The sequence below is a fragment of the Cherax quadricarinatus genome, chromosome 1, assembly GCF_038502225.1.
Source record: "Cherax quadricarinatus isolate ZL_2023a chromosome 1, ASM3850222v1, whole genome shotgun sequence".
NCBI classification, from domain to species: domain Eukaryota; kingdom Metazoa; phylum Arthropoda; class Malacostraca; order Decapoda; family Parastacidae; genus Cherax; species Cherax quadricarinatus.
Genome location: NC_091292.1, coordinates 57,200,907 through 57,218,562, shown reverse-complemented (window position 1 = coordinate 57,218,562; position 17,656 = coordinate 57,200,907).

Below are 17,656 nucleotides of genomic sequence, written 5' to 3'. Positions count from 1 at the left end.
ATCAACCTCACCTGAGACTACCGCCACCATCAACCTCACCTGAGACTACCCCCACCATCAACCTCACCTGAGACTACCTCCACCTTCAACCTCACCTGAGACTACCCCTCCTAACAACCTCACCTGAGACTACCCCCACCTTCAACCTCACCTGAGACTACCCCCCCCGGCCACCTCACCTGAGACTACCCCCACCTTCAACCTCACCTGAGACTACCCCCACCTTCAACCTCACCTGAGACTACCCCCACCTTCAACCTCACCTGAGACTACCCCCACCTTCAACCTCACCTGAGACTACCCCTCCTAACAACCTCACCTGAGACTACCCCCACCTTCAACCTCACCTGAGACTACCCCCACCTTCAACCTCACCTGAGACTACCCCTCCTAACAACCTCACCTGAGACTACCCCTCCTAACAACCTCACCTGAGACTACCCCTCCTAACAACCTCACCTGAGACTACCCCTCCTAACAACCTCACCTGAGACTACCCCCACCTTCAACCTCACCTGAGACTACCCCCACCTTCAACCTCACCTGAGACTACCCTCACCTTCAACCTCACCTGAGACTACCCCTCCTAACAACCTCACCTGAGACTACCCCTCCTAACAACCTCACCTGAGACTACCCCTCATAACAACCTCACCTGAGACTACCCCCACCTTCAACCTCACCTGAGACTACCCCTCCTAACAACCTCACCTGAGACTACCCCTCCTAACAACCTCACCTGAGACTACCCCTCCTAACAACCTCACCTGAGACTACCCCTCCTAACAACCTCACCTGAGACTACCCCCACCTTCAACCTCACCTGAGACTACCCCCACCTTCAACCTCACCTGAGACTACCCTCACCTTCAACCTCACCTGAGACTACCCCTCCTAACAACCTCACCTGAGACTACCCCTCCTAACAACCTCACCTGAGACTACCCCTCCTAACAACCTCACCTGAGACTACCCCTCCTAACAACCTTACCTGAGACTACCCCTCCTAACAACCTCACCTGAGACTACCCCTCCTAACAACCTCACCTGAGACTACCCCTCCTAACAACCCACTCTCAATATATACAACTCTTCCCTAAGAGCCACCGTTTAATTCCTCGCTCGATGTTTTCAACTTTATTGAGGCTTTAAATGAGACCTTAGAATTTTTAAAACTTCACTAAAAGTGTTTTACTACTCCGAGTCTTTGGTAGAGTTTTATTCTTTAATAAAGTGTTAACTATTCAATCTGAATTTGTGTTTTATTTCCGTTCCGATTACTGCAGAGCTAATAATATCTTTATCTCTACAAGTACAAGGTATACAGGCCTAGCTGACATCAGTGACATACTACTACTTAGAAAGCCTCTTGTTATGCAGAGCATTTTGGGACAAATTAAGTCAGTTTTAGTCCCAGGATGCGACCCACACCAGTCGACTAACACCCAGGTACCCATTTTACTGATGGGTGAACACAAACATCCGTTTTAAATAAACACGCCCAATGTTTCTACCCTCGTTGGGAATCGAACCCGGACGTCGCCGTGTGAAGCGAGAGCTTTAGCCACCAGGTCAAGGGGCACCATACAGTTTAGTGTCAGTATTATCTCTGCTGATTTAACATAGGAATATGAGAAAGGAGGAACACTGCAGATCCTTCTTAATTAAGCCGAAACCCCCCAAAAATATTCGCCCAACCCATTTTATCAATATTAACTAAGAAGTAAGCTTTGGTAGTGCTATTAACTCAAGCGCAAGTCCCACTCAAATCCAACCCCTCTCACTCAAGTATTTATCTAACCTAAACTTGAAGCTACCCAAGCTTTTACCTTCAATGATCCTACTAGGACACTAGGTAGACTCTTCCACTCATCGACGCTGGTGTTTGTTACTTGTGGCCACACACTGAAGTAGTTTCTACTTGTAATTCCTACGAGCTTCAATGCATGTTGTATTCAAGTACAATAATTTTGCATCAAAAACACATTTATTGACATTGTTGGCTGATGTCTCCAATCTCTAAGCAAAGTGCCATCTAACACTCCGCATGTCTTGCCAGCTGCTACAGCTGGCAAGAGATACGAAGTCGTCCACAACATTATATCTTAAGTTAACCCCGTTTAAAGCTTACTTATGAAAATTATTTAAAGAGTTGAACCAAATATCGATGAGAGAGAGAGAGAGAGAGAGAGAGAGAGAGAGAGAGAGAGAATGGAGGAAGAAGAATGGAAGAAGAGGGAGAATGGAGGAAGAGGGAGAAAGGAGGATGAGGGAGAAAGGAGGAAGAGGAAGGGAGAGAGGACGTGACAGACAAGAAATAAAGGTTAAAAAAAAGAAAGGGGTGAAGCCGGGAGAGAAAAATAACTATATTTACCACCTTACAGAATATCAATTCATCTAATTTATTTTGGTTCTTAAACTTATTATCAATAACTGATCACTGACTATCATTCTTAATCACCCACAAGAGACTTCCACAAATTCGCACTAGTTTATATTTCTGACAAACCTTTTTTTCTCGTACAGTGGCATTGTTTGACGTAGCATATTTATTCACTTACCGTTTCTTTAATAAATGAAGAAAGGGTGAATAATATAAAGCGTGAAACGACAACGACACAGCACTAGTCATAGGGGCTAAGCGATGAGTCACTCCAGCCACCATCCAGTATTCACAACTATGGATTCTGTACCCATGATTATGTATTTCATTTCTTTCCAACTGGGACACGCCCTTTCATCATTTCTGATATATGGTGCATCAGCAGGTGGGTGAGTCCTAATGAATATATGTGAATGTTGAAAAATCGTCTACCTATCCAAATACTTTTTTTTTTTCCCAAGCATGCGAGCACATCGGGAGACACGCAGGCGTGCTCATGCGTATATGAAATACATATATAAGTTATGTGAGAGAGTGGATGAGTGTGTTTATGTAGTGTGTGAATGTACTCATAGAGTTACGCTTACCGGAGGTTGAGAGACAGCTCCTGACCCCACTTCATATATTGGCTTGACCTGCACTTACTGGCTTAAGTGTGTGTTTTACGATGGCTTTAGCATATGTTCTAAATTATTTTTTGTTAAGGTTCCTAATATATGAGATTTGAGTCAGTTTTGTCTTTTAATACGAACTTTATCAGGATTATTTTTACTCTGGTGATTCGTTTCTTGCAGTGTCAAGTCTCGGGTCTTCCTTCTTCCTCTCTGATCCTCATTACTTCGTTCGGACTCAACTCGAGAAACAATTCGTCTGACAAATTATTTTTTTCCCTAGCTAGGTCTCCCTGGAATAAGGATTCCATCATTAGTGTTTTCATCCCTTCCATTAATAAGATAATTTACAAGCATCAGGAACAAGCAATTTACAAGCAATACAGGAACCAGTGCTGAACCTTGTGGTACCCCACTGGTAACATTCTCCAGTTCTGACGGTTCCTTATTGCTTACATTTTTTTAGGTACTCTCTGATCTCTAATTATTTTTTCTTTTACGTCTACCTGCTTTAATGGCTTGTTAAATTTTTTAATAGTCTGTAAAATGCAGCCCTTCCATTCTTGTTTTTTTTTTCTCTGTAGCTTTACATTATGACTCCGGCAGGTTTGTTAGGTAGAATTTCCCATTCCTAAAACCATGTCGGTTTTCACTTATAAATAAAACCCTCTTCCTTGCAATCTTCTCTCCAAAACGTTGCAGATCATTGACAGTGGTTTGTAGTTGAGGGCTTCTTGTTTGTCTTTTCTTGCACATGGTGGCACAATTAGCTTTCATTCTAGATTTCAGTTAGCTGCCTTTTGTCCAGCATCTTCAAAATACTTGCTATGATATCACTCAGAATTTCTGCTTCCTTAACTACCTAGAGTGACTTGTGGTCAGATCCCATTCTTATTGCTGCCTCCAACCCCTGCAGTTACTGTCCCCGTTACTCGCAGGTATTTTTCCCCCAGTCAAGTATAAACGGGGGAGGGGGGAAATATCTAGATACCTAAATACATCTAAATGTCTTCTTAGATCATCTTTTTATATAGTCCAAATTTTTTATCTCAACCTTTCCAATTTTGTCACAGGATCCCTTATGACATTTTTTTTCTTTATGTGGATATGGAGTAGTTTCTTTATTATAATATTTAATGCGTTCCATTTTCAAATTGTCTCTTTGCTTTCCTTCGTATTCTCGTCTAATTATTACCAGCTACTTGCCAGTTTCCTCCATTTTCTTTTTACCGTTGACTCTCCATTTGTTTCGTGTCTCCTTGCTTCTCACCTTCGCTTCTCTGCCCTCTTCGCTGAACCTCGGGTTCCTTATATTTATTATATTTTCCCTATGTCACATAAATCTTTCTTCTCCCTGAACTTTCCATTATATAAAAACATCTCTTTTAACTTTTCGAATACTTTACTATCGATATGTCTTTAGAATACTATTCCATTCCTTGGCAGTTCTCCCTCTTTTTTAGTTTGTAGTCTGGTGTATATTGTGCCTCTGTATTTCTCTCTCGTCTCATTTCAAGACCTTTATATCAGAGTACAAATGATCAACTGCCTACAGAGGTTCATCATACTCGTTTTTTTTTTTTTAAATCTTCTTCGCTAAATCTGAAGACTATGTGAGTGAGACAGCTCGCGCGCGGAGGAGCCAAAAATTGAGAGGAAAATGTCAGGTGTAAACATGTGCGCGTAAAGCAAAGCGTAAAACCTGGCTATGTATGAGCAAGCTTTACTCTCACCGTTACACCAGGGAAAGAATAAACGAACGGAGTTGTTGGCTGACAAGGGAGTTTCGGAACAAACGTGGTCGATAGTGTGGAAGGTAATGAATCACGTGGAAAGTGGTGACAACGGCTGTTATTTGCAACACCAGAGTCAATTTCTTTGCGAGTCTTCCCTCAGCTACACTTGGCACTGATTGTATATTTAACATAATTCCACCTCATATTTTATTACCTTCTTTCGTGAAATATATGTTTAAGCTGCCATATACTGTACAGTGACTTTCGTCTGATCGTTTATTTTAATACATTAAAGTTTTATTAATCTATGTCCTTTCAAAACTGCTTAACTGAGTTTACGCTGAGATGAGTGAATGTGTGTGTAAACCTGGAAGTTAACTTTAATCACCTTTAGTGATTAAAGTTTCCTTGATGCTAATGTCTTAGGCAGCTTCCTAATTTACTGCAGTGAAACCTCGTGTGTGTGTACTCACCTAGTTGAGGTTGCGGGGGTCGAGTCCGAGCTCCTGGCCCCGCCTCTTCACTGATCGCTACTAGGTCACTCTCCCTGAGCCGTGAGCTTTATCATACCTCTGCTTAAAGCTATGTATGGATCCTGCCTCCACTACATCGCTTCCCAAACTATTCCACTTACTGACTACTCTGTGGCTGAAGAAATACTTCCTAACATCCCTGTGATTCATCTGTGTCTTCAACTTCCAACTGTGTCCCCTTGTTACTGTGTCCAATCTCTGGAACATCCTGTCTTTGTCCACCTTGTCAATTCCTCTCAGTATTTTGTATGTCGTTATCATGTCCCCCCTATCTCTCCTGTCCTCCAGTGTCGTCAGGTTGATTTCCCTTAACCTCTCCTCATAGGACATACCTCTTAGCTCCGGGACTAGTCTTCTTGCAAACCTTTGCACTTTCTCTAGTTTCTTTACGTGCTTGGCTAGGTGTGGGTTCCAAACTGGTGCCGCATACTCCAATATGGGCCTGACGTACACGGTGTACAGGGTCCTGAACGATTCCTTATTAAGATGTCGGAATGCTGTTCTGAGGTTTGCTAGGCGCCCATATGCTGCAGCAGTTATTTGGTTGATGTGCGCTTCAGGAGATGTGCCTGGTGTTATACTCACCCCAAGATCTTTTTCCTTGAGTGAGGTTTGTAGTCTCTGGCCCCCTAGACTGTACTCCGTCTGAGGTCTTCTTTGCCCTTCCCCAATCTTCATGACTTTGCACTTGGTGGGATTGAACTCCAGGAGCCAATTGCTGGACCAGGTCTGCAGCCTGTCCAGATCCCTTTGTAGTTCTGCCTGGTCTTCGATCGAGTGAATTCTTCTCATCAACTTCACGTCATCTGCAAACAGGGACACCTCAGAGTCTGTTCCTTCCGTCATGTCGTTCACAAATACCAGAAACAGCACTGGTCCTAAAACTGACCCCTGTGGGACCCCGCTGGTCACAGGTGCCCACTCTGACACCTCGCCACGTACCATGACTTGCTGCTGTCTTCCTGACAAGTATTCCCTGATCCATTGTAGTGCCTTCCCTGTTATCCCTGCTTGGTCCTCCAGTTTTTGCACCAATCTCTTGTGTGGAACTGTGTCAAACGCCTTCTTGCAGTCCAAGAATATGCAATCCACCCACCCCTCTCTCTCTTGTCTTACTGCTGTCACCATGTCATAGAACTCCAGTAGGTTTGTGACACAGGATTTCCCGTCCCTGAAACCATGTTGGCTGCTGTTGATGAGATCATTCCTTTCTAGGTGTTCCACCACTCTTCTGATAATCTTCCCCATGATTTTGCATACTATACATGTCAGTGACACTTGTCTGTAGTTTAATGCTTCATGTCTGTCTATTTTTTAAAGATTGGGACTACATTTGCTGTCTTCCATGCTTCAGGCAATCTCCCTGTTTCGATAGATGTATTGAATATTGTTGTTAGGGGTACACATAGCGCCTCTGCTCCCTCTCTCAATACCCATGGGGAGATGTTATCTGGCCCCATTGCCTTTGAGGTATCTAGCTCACTCAGAAGCCTCTTCACTTCTTCCTCCATAGTGTGCACTGTGTCCAGCACATGGTGGTGTGCCCCACCTCTCCGTCTTTCTGGAGCCCCTTCTGTCTCCTCTGTGAACACTTCTTTGAATCTCTTGTTGAGTTCCTCACATACTTCACGGTCATTTCTTGTTGTCTCTCCTCCTTCCTTCCTTAGCCTGATTACCTGGTCCTTGACTGTTGTTTTCCTCCTGATGTGGCTGTACAACAGTTACGGGTCAGATTTGGCTTTCGCTGCTATGTCATTTTCATATTGTCTTTGGGCCTCCCTTCTTATCTGTGCATATTCGTTTCTGGCTCTACGACTGCTCTCCTTATTCTCCTGGGTCCTTTGCCTTCTATATTTCTTCCATTCCCTAGCACACTGGGTTTTTGCCTCCGTGCACCTTTGGGTAAACCATGGGCTCATCCTGGCTTTTTCATTATTCCTGTTACCCTTGGGTACAAACCTCTCCTCAGCCTCCTTGCATTTTGTTGCTACATATTCCATCATCTCATTAACTGGCTTCCCTGCCAGTTCTTTGTCCCACTGAATCCCGTTCAGGAAGTTCCTCATTCCTGTGTAATCCCCTTTCTTGTAGTTTGGCTTCATTCGTCCTGGCCTTCCTGCTTCTCCCTCCACTTGTAGCTCTACTGTGTATTCGAAGCTTAAAACCACATGGTCACTGGCCCCAAGGGGTCTTTCATATGTGATGTCCTCGATATCTGCACTACTCAAGGTGAATACTAAGTCCAGCCTTGCTGGTTCATCCTCTCCTCTCTCTCTTGTAGTGTCCCTTACGTGTTGGTACGTGAAGTTTTCCAGTACCATCTCCATCATCTTAGCCCTCCATGTATCTTGGCCCCCATGCGGGTCCAAGTTCTCCCAATCTATCTCCTTGTGGTTAAAGTCACCCATGATCAGGAGCTTTGCCCTGCATGCATGAGCTCTTCTGGCCACTGTAGCCAGTGTGTCAACCATCGCTCTATTGCTCTCGTCGTACTCTTGCCTTGGCCTCCTGCTGTTCTGTGGTGGGTTATACATCACTGCTATTACCACCTTGGGACCTCCAGAGTGAAGCGTTCCCGCTATGTAATCACTTTCTTCTCCGCTGTCTCCTCTCTCCAGCTCATCAAAACTCCAGCGATTTTTAATCAGCAATGCCACTCCTCCACCCCTCCTGTTCCCTCTGTCCTTCCTCAGGATTTGGTATCCCGTTGGAAAGATGGCATCTGTTATCATACCTGTAAGCTTGGTTTCTGTGAGTGCTATGATGTCCGGTGATGCCTCTTTGACTCTTTCATGCCACTCCTCCCACTTATTTGTTATTCCATCAGCGTTTGTGTACCATACCTTCAGTTTCCTTTCCAACACTGTGGTTTGGGGGCCTGTGAGGGTGGGAGACCTGGTAGCATACTGTGGGATTCTATAGCTCGGTGTTGGGTGGAGGCTGTGGGTATGGATTGTAGTGTGTGTTGTGATGGTGTGATAGGTTGTATGGTTCTAAGAATAGTTGTGTGCGCGCTTGCCCTTGCTGTTCTGTTCTGCTCTGACTGACCTCTGCTGGTTCCATCCTTATCTCTTTTCCTAGCTCCTTTCGCTTTTTTGTCCTCTCCCTCAGCTGCTGTCTCTCTGTGTTCTGTCTCTGTCTAGGAACACCCTCTTGTACTCTTCTGAGTATTTCAATCGTGGTTTCTCTTGGAGGATCCTGTTCCGCACTGTTTCCGTCCTGAGAATCAGCTTGATTGGTCGGTTTCTCCCCTTCGAGTACCCCCCTATTCTCTGAAAATTTACAATCTCGTCCATCTCTTCACCTATTTCCGTGATGATTTTCTCAATCTCCTTTCTTTCTTCCTGCTGCCTTTCAGTGTGTGTCCTTTCCTCTCTCTCCTGAAGCCCATGGATAAACACTTATTTTGCCCTTTCCTCCTCCCATTGCCTCACCCTCTGTGACTTTGGATCCTGCCTGTATGTGGTCAGTTTCTCCCTTGATTTTTCCAGTGGCTCTTGATAGCATGGTTGTGCCTCAGCATTCAACCTATCACCCTCTCCATCTGCACCCAGCTGTTCTTCCCTTTCACTCCTTGGCAGGCTGATATGACCTTAGCATAATTCATAATTCCTTCCTTCCTGTTCGGCCTCGCAGCTTCATATGCTGTGTCTTCTCTGGTCACTGCCCCTGTAACTCGCTTCAGCCTATTTATCTCAACTTCTAGGACCCTAATCTTGGCTACTGCAGTTTCGTCTTGTGCCTCCAAATTCTTTGTCTCCTTCTCCAACCTCTTTTCCAATTTCACAGAGAGCTTTCTCCATTTTTTCAGAAAGCTCTCCTAATTTTCTCTCCCACTCTTGTTCCATTCTTTTCCACTGCTCCTCCATCCACTCCTCCCTACCAGAACCATTCTCATCTGATCCTTGGTTCCTGCGAGTCCCCACCATTTTTTTTTTTGTGAGAGAAGAGAGAAGGGAAAGGTAGAAGGAAAGAGAGAGGGGAAGAGTGAGAAGGGAAAGGGGGAGAGTGTGAGAGGGGGAAAGAGAGAGAAGGGAAGGGAAGGAGAGGGGGAGAGTGAGAAGGGAAAAATGGGGAAGAGATGGGGAGAGAGAGAGAGAGAGAAGGGAAGGTAGAAAGAGAGGGGGATAGTGAGAAGGAAAAAGGGGAAGAGAGAGTGAGAGTGAGAGAGGGGGAGAGAGAGAGTGAAGGGAAGGGTAGGAGAGGGGGAGAGTGAGAAGGGAAAATGGGGGAGAGAGAAAAAAAAGGGAGAGGGAGAGAGAGGGAGAGGGAGAGAGAGAGAAGGAAAAAGAGAGAGAGAGAGAGAGAGGGAGAGAGAGGGAGAGAGAGGGAGAGAGGGAGAGAGGGAGGGAGAGAGGGAGGGAGAGAGGGAGAGAGGGAGGGAGAGAGAGTGCGTGTGTGTGTGTGCGTGTGTATGTGTGTGTGTACTCACCTGTTTATGGCTGCAGGGGTCGATTCACAGCTCGTGGCCCCGTGTCTTCGCTGGTCGCTACTAGGTCACTCCTTCCCTGCTCCTTAAGCTTTTTCATACCTCTTCTTAAAACTATGTATGGATCCTGCCTCCACTACATCACTCTTCAGATTCTTCCACTTCTTGACAACTCTAAGATTGAAGAAATACTTTCCAACATCCCCTGTGACTCATCCGAGTCTTTAACGTCCAGCTGTGACCCGTTGTTGCTGTGTCCCATCTCTGAAACATCCTGTCTCTGTCCACCTTGTCAATTTCTCTGAGTATTTTAAATATCGTTATCATGTCTTATCTATCTCTCCTGTCCTGTGTCGTCAGGTCGATTTCCCTTAACTTCTCCTGGTAGGACATACCACTTAGCTCCGGGACTAGTCTTGTTGCAAACTTTTACACTTTCCCTAATTTCCTAACGTCCTTAACCAGGTGTGGGTTCCATACTGGTACAGAGTCTTCAACGATTCGCCTCCTTTTATTGTGTGAATTGTCTCCAGCTCTTGTTGGTGTACCCACCATTCCGGCTTCCTGGAGTCCTTTCTGTTTTCCCTGAAAATACTTCCTTAAATTTCGTGCTGAAGTCTTAATATATTTCTCGCATCTTTCTTATGATCTCTCCTCCTTCCTTCCTCAGCCTCATTACCTGGTCCTTGACTGTTTTTCTCCTGATGAGGCTGTACAACAGCTTCGGGTGTGTGTGTGTGTGTTTTATCTTCATTTTTTTTACTTGCCATTATAAATTTATGAAATTTTTTCTTCAGGCAAATGAACCCCAAAAAAAAAAAAGAAAATTAAACAGAAGAACAGGAGGGATTTTTTTTTTCAAAAGTTATAGAAATTTTTGAGGCAGACTTTCCTCCCTAAATGTTAAATCTATTTTCTGTCCGGCTACATATCTAGGAACATATTTACCTATCTATATTCTTGCTTCTCTACCTGTCTAATTACTTACCTATGTAATTAAATTCTCTCTCACACGATAACTTAATTGCTTAATTGTTTACCCAATTACCCATCTACCCATTTCATCACCTGCATTATAAGAGACGCATTTCTATTATTATTTTGGTAGTGGAAGTGATGGCATTATGTTACTCATCATCATAATCATCGTTGTCATCATTATCATCATCGTGAGCGTCATCGTCAAGAAGATCATGAACCACCAAAGGATTTTATTAGCCAACTCTGTCTGAACTACCTCATTAGATCATCCCACTAGATCATTATTGTAATTATCTTCCCGTTATTGTTTACCATCACGCACCAGACGCACCCATCACCACCAGCTCCTTCGATGATCCATCACTACACGTGAATTACCATCACCATACACGCAGTACCGTCACCACATATAGAGCACCGTCATAAGAAAGAAGGAACACTGTAACAGGCCTACTGACCCATGCAGAGCAGGTCCATGTCCCTCCCCCCGGATTAGCCCAATGACCCACCCCCCGGATTAGCCCAATGACCCATCCAGTCTGGTCACCTCCATTCAAGGAAGGAGCACTGCACCAGACCCAGCAGCACAAGCTAGTCAGGTCCAACTCACACTCACCCACACCCACTCATGTATTTATCTAACCTATTTTTAAAACTACACAACGTTTTAGCCTGAATAACTGTACTCGGGAGTTTGTTCCATTCATCCACAACTCTATTACCAAACCAGTGCTTTCTTATATCCTTCCTGAATCTGAATTTTTCCAACTTGAAACCACTGCTGCGAGTCCTGTCTTGGCTGGAAATTTTCAGCACGTTATTTACATCCCCTTTATTTATTCCTGTTTTCCATTTATACACCTCGATCATATCCTCCCTAATTCTACGCCTTTCGAGAGAGTGCAGATTCAGGGCCCTCAGTCTATCCTCATAGGGAAGATTTCTGATACATGGGATCATCTTTGTCATCCTCCTCTGTACGTCACCACTAGCTTCGCTGCTCCATCACTACATAAGCATCACTACAACTGCAGTCCCACCACTACAACTGCAGTACCATCACTACAACTGCAGTCCCATCACTACAACTGCAGTACCATCACTACAACTGCAGTCCCATCACTACAACTGCATTACCATCACTACAACTGCGGTACCATCACTACAACTGCAGTCCCATCACTATAACTGCAGTACCATCACTACAACTGCAGTCCCATCACTACAACTGCAGTCCCATCACTACAACTGCAGTCCCATCACAACAACTGCAGTCATCACTAGTACCATCAACTGCAGTCCCATCACTACAACTGCAGTCCCATCACTACAACTGCAGTCCCATCCTACAACTGCATCACTACAACTGCACTCACTACAACTGCAGTCCCATCACTGCAGTCCCATCACTACAACTGCAGTCCCATCACTACAACTGCAGTACCATCACTACAACTGCAGTCCCACACTACAACTGCAGTACCATCACTACAACTACAACTGCAGTCCCATCACAACTGCACTACAACTGCAGTACCATCACTACAACTGCAGTACCATCAACTGCAGTCCCATCACTACAACTGCAGTCCCATCACTACAACTGCAGTACCATCACTACAACTGCAGTCCCATCACTACAACTGCAGTCCCATCACTACAACTGCAGTCCCATCACTATAACTGCAGTCCCATCACTACAACTGCAGTCCCATCACTACAACTGCAGTCCCATCACTACAACTGCAGTCCCATCACTACAACTGCAGTACCATCACTGCAACTGCAGTCCAATCACTACAACTGCAGTCCCATCACTACAACTGCAGTACCATCACTACCACTGCAGTACCATCACTACAACTGCAGTACCATCACTACAACTGCAGTACCATCACTACAACTGCAGTACCATCACTACAACTGCAGTCCCATCACTACAACTGCAGTCCCATCACTACAACTGCAGTCCCATCACTACAACTGCAGTACCATCACTACAACTGCAGTACCATCACTACAACTGCAGTACCATCACTACAACTGCAGTACCATCACTACAACTGCAGTACCATCACTACAACTGCAGTACCATCACTACAACTGCAGTACCATCACTACAACTGCAGTACCATCACTACAACTGCAGTACCATCACCACCAACTATACTACTCCATTACCTCGCACACAATAGCACACCACATTATCCAGAGGAGACAACGGAATTACTTCAGGCAAGCGAAAATTTGTGTATGCAGTAATTTCGCAAAAAATCGTTCTGAACCTAACGAAAATACATATTTCGTTGTGCTTATTTTTCAATTATTTTAAACTTATCTAAAATATATTTAGTTGGATTAGGCTAAATTAAACTGCGCTTGTTATAATAAAGTTAGTTAAGTTTTCTAAAATTGTTTTCGTACAAAATTAATGATTTTTACATTAACATAAAAGAAAAAAATATATCTTTAAACGTACAAGAGAAAATTTTAAAACGTACTTAATTTTAAATAAGCTCTTGCTATTTGGCCAATTTTACCTATTCGGCACAACATATATATATATATATATATATATATATATATATATATATATATATATATATATATATATATATATATATATATATATATTCATACGTACCAAGGAAAAATATACGCCTCAATCTTCTCAAAAATCTCGGTCTATTTTTAAGAAACAAGTCTCTGTTTTTGTATTAACTATCATTAGAACATAAATTGCACAATTCTTGTTATATTTACGCAGGAGCTGAATCCAGTAAATTAACGAAACGGGTTTCAATTGTTGAAGCAGGAAGGCAGGCGTGCGTTACGCAGCCTTCGCCCATTGAACACTTGTCGGAAGGGGGTTGATGTATACCTGGAGATGGTTTCAGGGGTCAACGTCCCGGCGGCCCGGTCTGTGACCAGGGTTCGAGTGGCCTAAATTTGCGTTTATGTATCTTGGTCTTCAATTACGAAATCCTCCCGATGATGGGTCACGTTAATGTGCTGGCAAGGTTTGTGGGGGTTAGCCTGAATAAGAACCCAGAAAACCCAACCCCCATCCCTCCTTTATTTGGCTTTTAAAGCCTTGATTTTTCCCTATTCGTTAAATCTTGCTCCTGTCCGTTACTCTTCTCGTTCTCCCACCATTTGCAGTACCGAGGTGATTCACGCCGCTTAAAGGATTGGACCAACAAGTGGACCCTCTGTTGGGCCAGCACACCGGGTGGTACATCCGGTGGTTGTCTGGCGACGAAGTATACCGAAGGTCATCCGCGGATCCAAGAATGGTGACTGGAAATGCAAACTCTAGCCATTCTTACCACTTCGCCCCTATCCATTACTATCTGAATGTCACTAGCATACCCATTCTAAATAGGCGAGCCGCCCTGTGACTGTTCTGGGTAGGTTAAGAGGTGGCACTTGACAAAGTTGGTAATGCTTGTCGTGGATTTCTTTTTATTAATCTACCGGTATTCTCTCATCTCTCTCTGCAGTTCAGCTGTGTTCTATTTTTCTTTTTAATTCAAGTGGGAGGCCCTGACAGCATTGGCCTTGTACATAACAGTAGGGCCACCCAAATCTTGCCGATGTTGAAGGCTCCACCGAAATGATAGCTGCATCCAGGCCGGTTCCAGACGAAGATAAGTCGCTTATATATCACTTAACATGTATTTCTGGTTCCTGTACAAATGCTACTTATACTAACCCCTGGACAGACATAGCAGCGATGCAGAGCCAAACTCAGCCAGGCACCCGGTTGCTGCTGCTGGAAGGCGACTTTGTAGACATTCCAGTGCTCGACTATGCCTTTCTCTGTAACAGTATTAAGAATGTCTATTCTATTTGTGTCCTAATTTGAAATGGGTAGTTGTTTTCTCTCGCCCTGACAAGTAATTTGGTTATAGTTTTATTACCTTTGAGGACAAAGCGATTACTGACGTGAGTTAATTTATTCGCTGGCTCGGTGGTAAGTGACAGGCGAGTTTACTTGGGTGATTTGAGGACACTTCTACCTACACCTCACAGGCCAATGAGAGTGACCTCAAGGTGGTCAGCATTCTAACTTATAACCAAACCGGAGCTGGGTTACAAGTTTACAACTGTGCAGTGGCAGTTAGAGGCACAATGTTGACATATCTTACGGCCTAAGATCCGCCGCATATCTAAGGATTATCAGCTGATTAAGACTTCTAGACCTAGTCAGCCCCGTGTCCTTTTGCATCTTGGGAACAACGTGATGACGATTACATATTTCGATCTCTGAGTTCGTCTTCCGCAGCAAGGTTCTGGTGAACATTGTCTACGTTGTTTAAACTGTTCATGTGTCAAGGATTGCTATGCAAGAGGCAACAAAGTAAACGTCAAGAGGAGTCTTGCAACAACTGAGTGCGTAGCTGAGAGAAAGAACCCCGATTTTTTTTTTTTTAGTATTCCACAATCTTGGTAATCTCTTTAACAGCCCTGCTGGGGAAATAAAGACACCAGTACCACTCGAGAACCCATTCGTAGATGTGTTCGTCACAAAATAGCTATCAAGTCGATTTCACGATTTATAGAAAAGCTACTCACTGCTAAGTCCATTTCTGTAGTCACTCTTCAGCTCAAATTAAAATGAGCACCGTCCCCAGCCTCTTCTGTAAACACTTGCCTGTATAATATGCAGGCTGTCGAAATTAGACCAGGTAAAACACATTCTCAGATTTCAATTCTTGAAACCAGGTTACCGTCATTCATCCCTCTACACATGCGACAAAACTTTTGTAAATAATTTCGTTTATTGTGGAATGTCAAGCATTCCAAAAATCTCTCTCGTGGGCCAGTGCATGAGGGAGGATGAAATGAAGTAACTTGGTACCAGCCCGGTGACGCCGGCCACGGTATACAACAATTAATTAATCTGTACTCGCAGCCCATATTTACTGGGTGATCTAGTTTGTTGCTCACGGGGGCAGTCAAGGTGCAGAGGTTCGAGGCTTCCCTTGGGTTAAGATATAATGTTTGTAAATAATATCGCTCGTTGCGGATTAAACATATACACACACACGATATTATTTTATTATATATATAAATGTCGTGCCGATTACGTAAAACTGGTCAGTTAGCAAGAACTCATTTAAAATTAAGTCCTTTCTAAAATTTTCTTTTACATTTAAATATATATTTTTTTAATTTACGTTACTGTAAAAATTAATAATTTTGTACCAAAAGCACCTTAGAAAACTTGCCTAACCTTATTTTAACAAGCGCAGTTTAATTTAGCCTAATCCAAATAAATATATTTTAGGTAAGTTTACAATAATTTAATAACAAACAAACATAATGAAATATTTTTTTTTCGTTAGGTTCAGACTTACTTTTGCGAAATTACTGCATAAACAAATTTTCGGTTGCCTTATTTGGCAAGAAGAGCGTTGCTATTTAAACCAAAATCGCAAGTTTTACCTATTCGGCACGACATTATGCCTCCCAGCATACATAAGGGGGATTACCAACAGACCCCTGGCAGTCTTCAAGCTGGCACTGGACAAGCACCTAAAGTCGGTTCCTGACCAGCCGGGCTGTGGCTCGTACGTTGGTTTGCGTGCAGCCAGCAGCAACAGCCTGGTTGATCAGGCTCTGATCCACCAGGAGGCCTGGTCACGGACCCCGCGGGGGCGTTGAAAACTCTCTCCAGGTAAACTCCAGGTTATATATATATATATAATATATATATATATAATATATATATATATATATATATATATATATATATATATATATATATATATATATATACACGCACACACAATCAAATAAACGCAGGTAATATATAATGACCAGAGCGTCAGCTGGTCGTTAACACAACAGCTACAAAAGAAAAATAGAGATACCGTAATCAGGAGCGATAAATAGAGCCATTTGTTGGCGCTCTGCGGAATGTGAACTTTCAACCAGTTATATAGCCAAAAGTGTTCTGCTTCTGCTGTTAATTACTATTTAACGACATTATCTGTTGGGTAATTACTTCTGTAATGGCGCTTGCCACGTATAATTATCAATATGTACTTGAGCCGACGATTACTAACAAATATATAGACTGTAATCAAGAGAGTGCAAGACGCAGTAGCTCTTTAGTGTGTAAATCTCGGTATTAACTTGGCACTGAGAAGCAGTATGCAAGTAACTCATCCTCATACCTGGCCTCGTACAACTGCTATTTTTTAACTCTGTTTTCATACACTTGCTAAATTTTAACTTTGTCATGATACACCTAATGTTAACGTTGCCCAGACGCCACGAAGACAGATGTTTTGCTTGAAGGTTACCTTAAAACTGCTCGGGTGGGGGTCACCGCTCCCCCCGCGGCCCTTTTTATTTGCTTACTCGTGGTTAAATGTATGTTTCTATGGGATCATGAACCTCTCCCCTTCATAGAGTGGTGCCTCAGTGCTCGTAAAGGGCAAATGATCCACGAAATTAAGAGCTAACCTTAAAACCTAATCACCTCCCATTTTCCATGCTCTGAATGGCACCTTAAAGGTTTAATGCTTACGAATAATTATTTATCACTGCTACATAATTGGTATATATTTTTCAAAAGCTTGCTCGGGGTGATGTAACAACGTAAAGAATACACAGAACGTTAATGTTTAAAAATACAAGTCGTCACCAACAGGCGGAGTGATCACAGACTAGGACCCAACTACACTCCATATGTCGTGAATTTTATTCTAGCTGTGCTTATTGTGTCACAAACTCGGTGCCAGAGGTGTTGCCGTCATGAGGTTTCGTTACTTGTGTAAATATAAGCCGGGAAGAAAGTTCCTCACTTATATAAAATAAATTGGTGAAACGCGAAGCAAACCTTTGGTGATGAGCCGACGTTAGGGAAAGTAGAGAGAATGTTGGCGGTAATCGGCAATTTTGGCTGTTAAGTCTACATGTACAGACATTTAACTTTAATGGGCAATTTCTAGTATTGGGATAATGCAGTG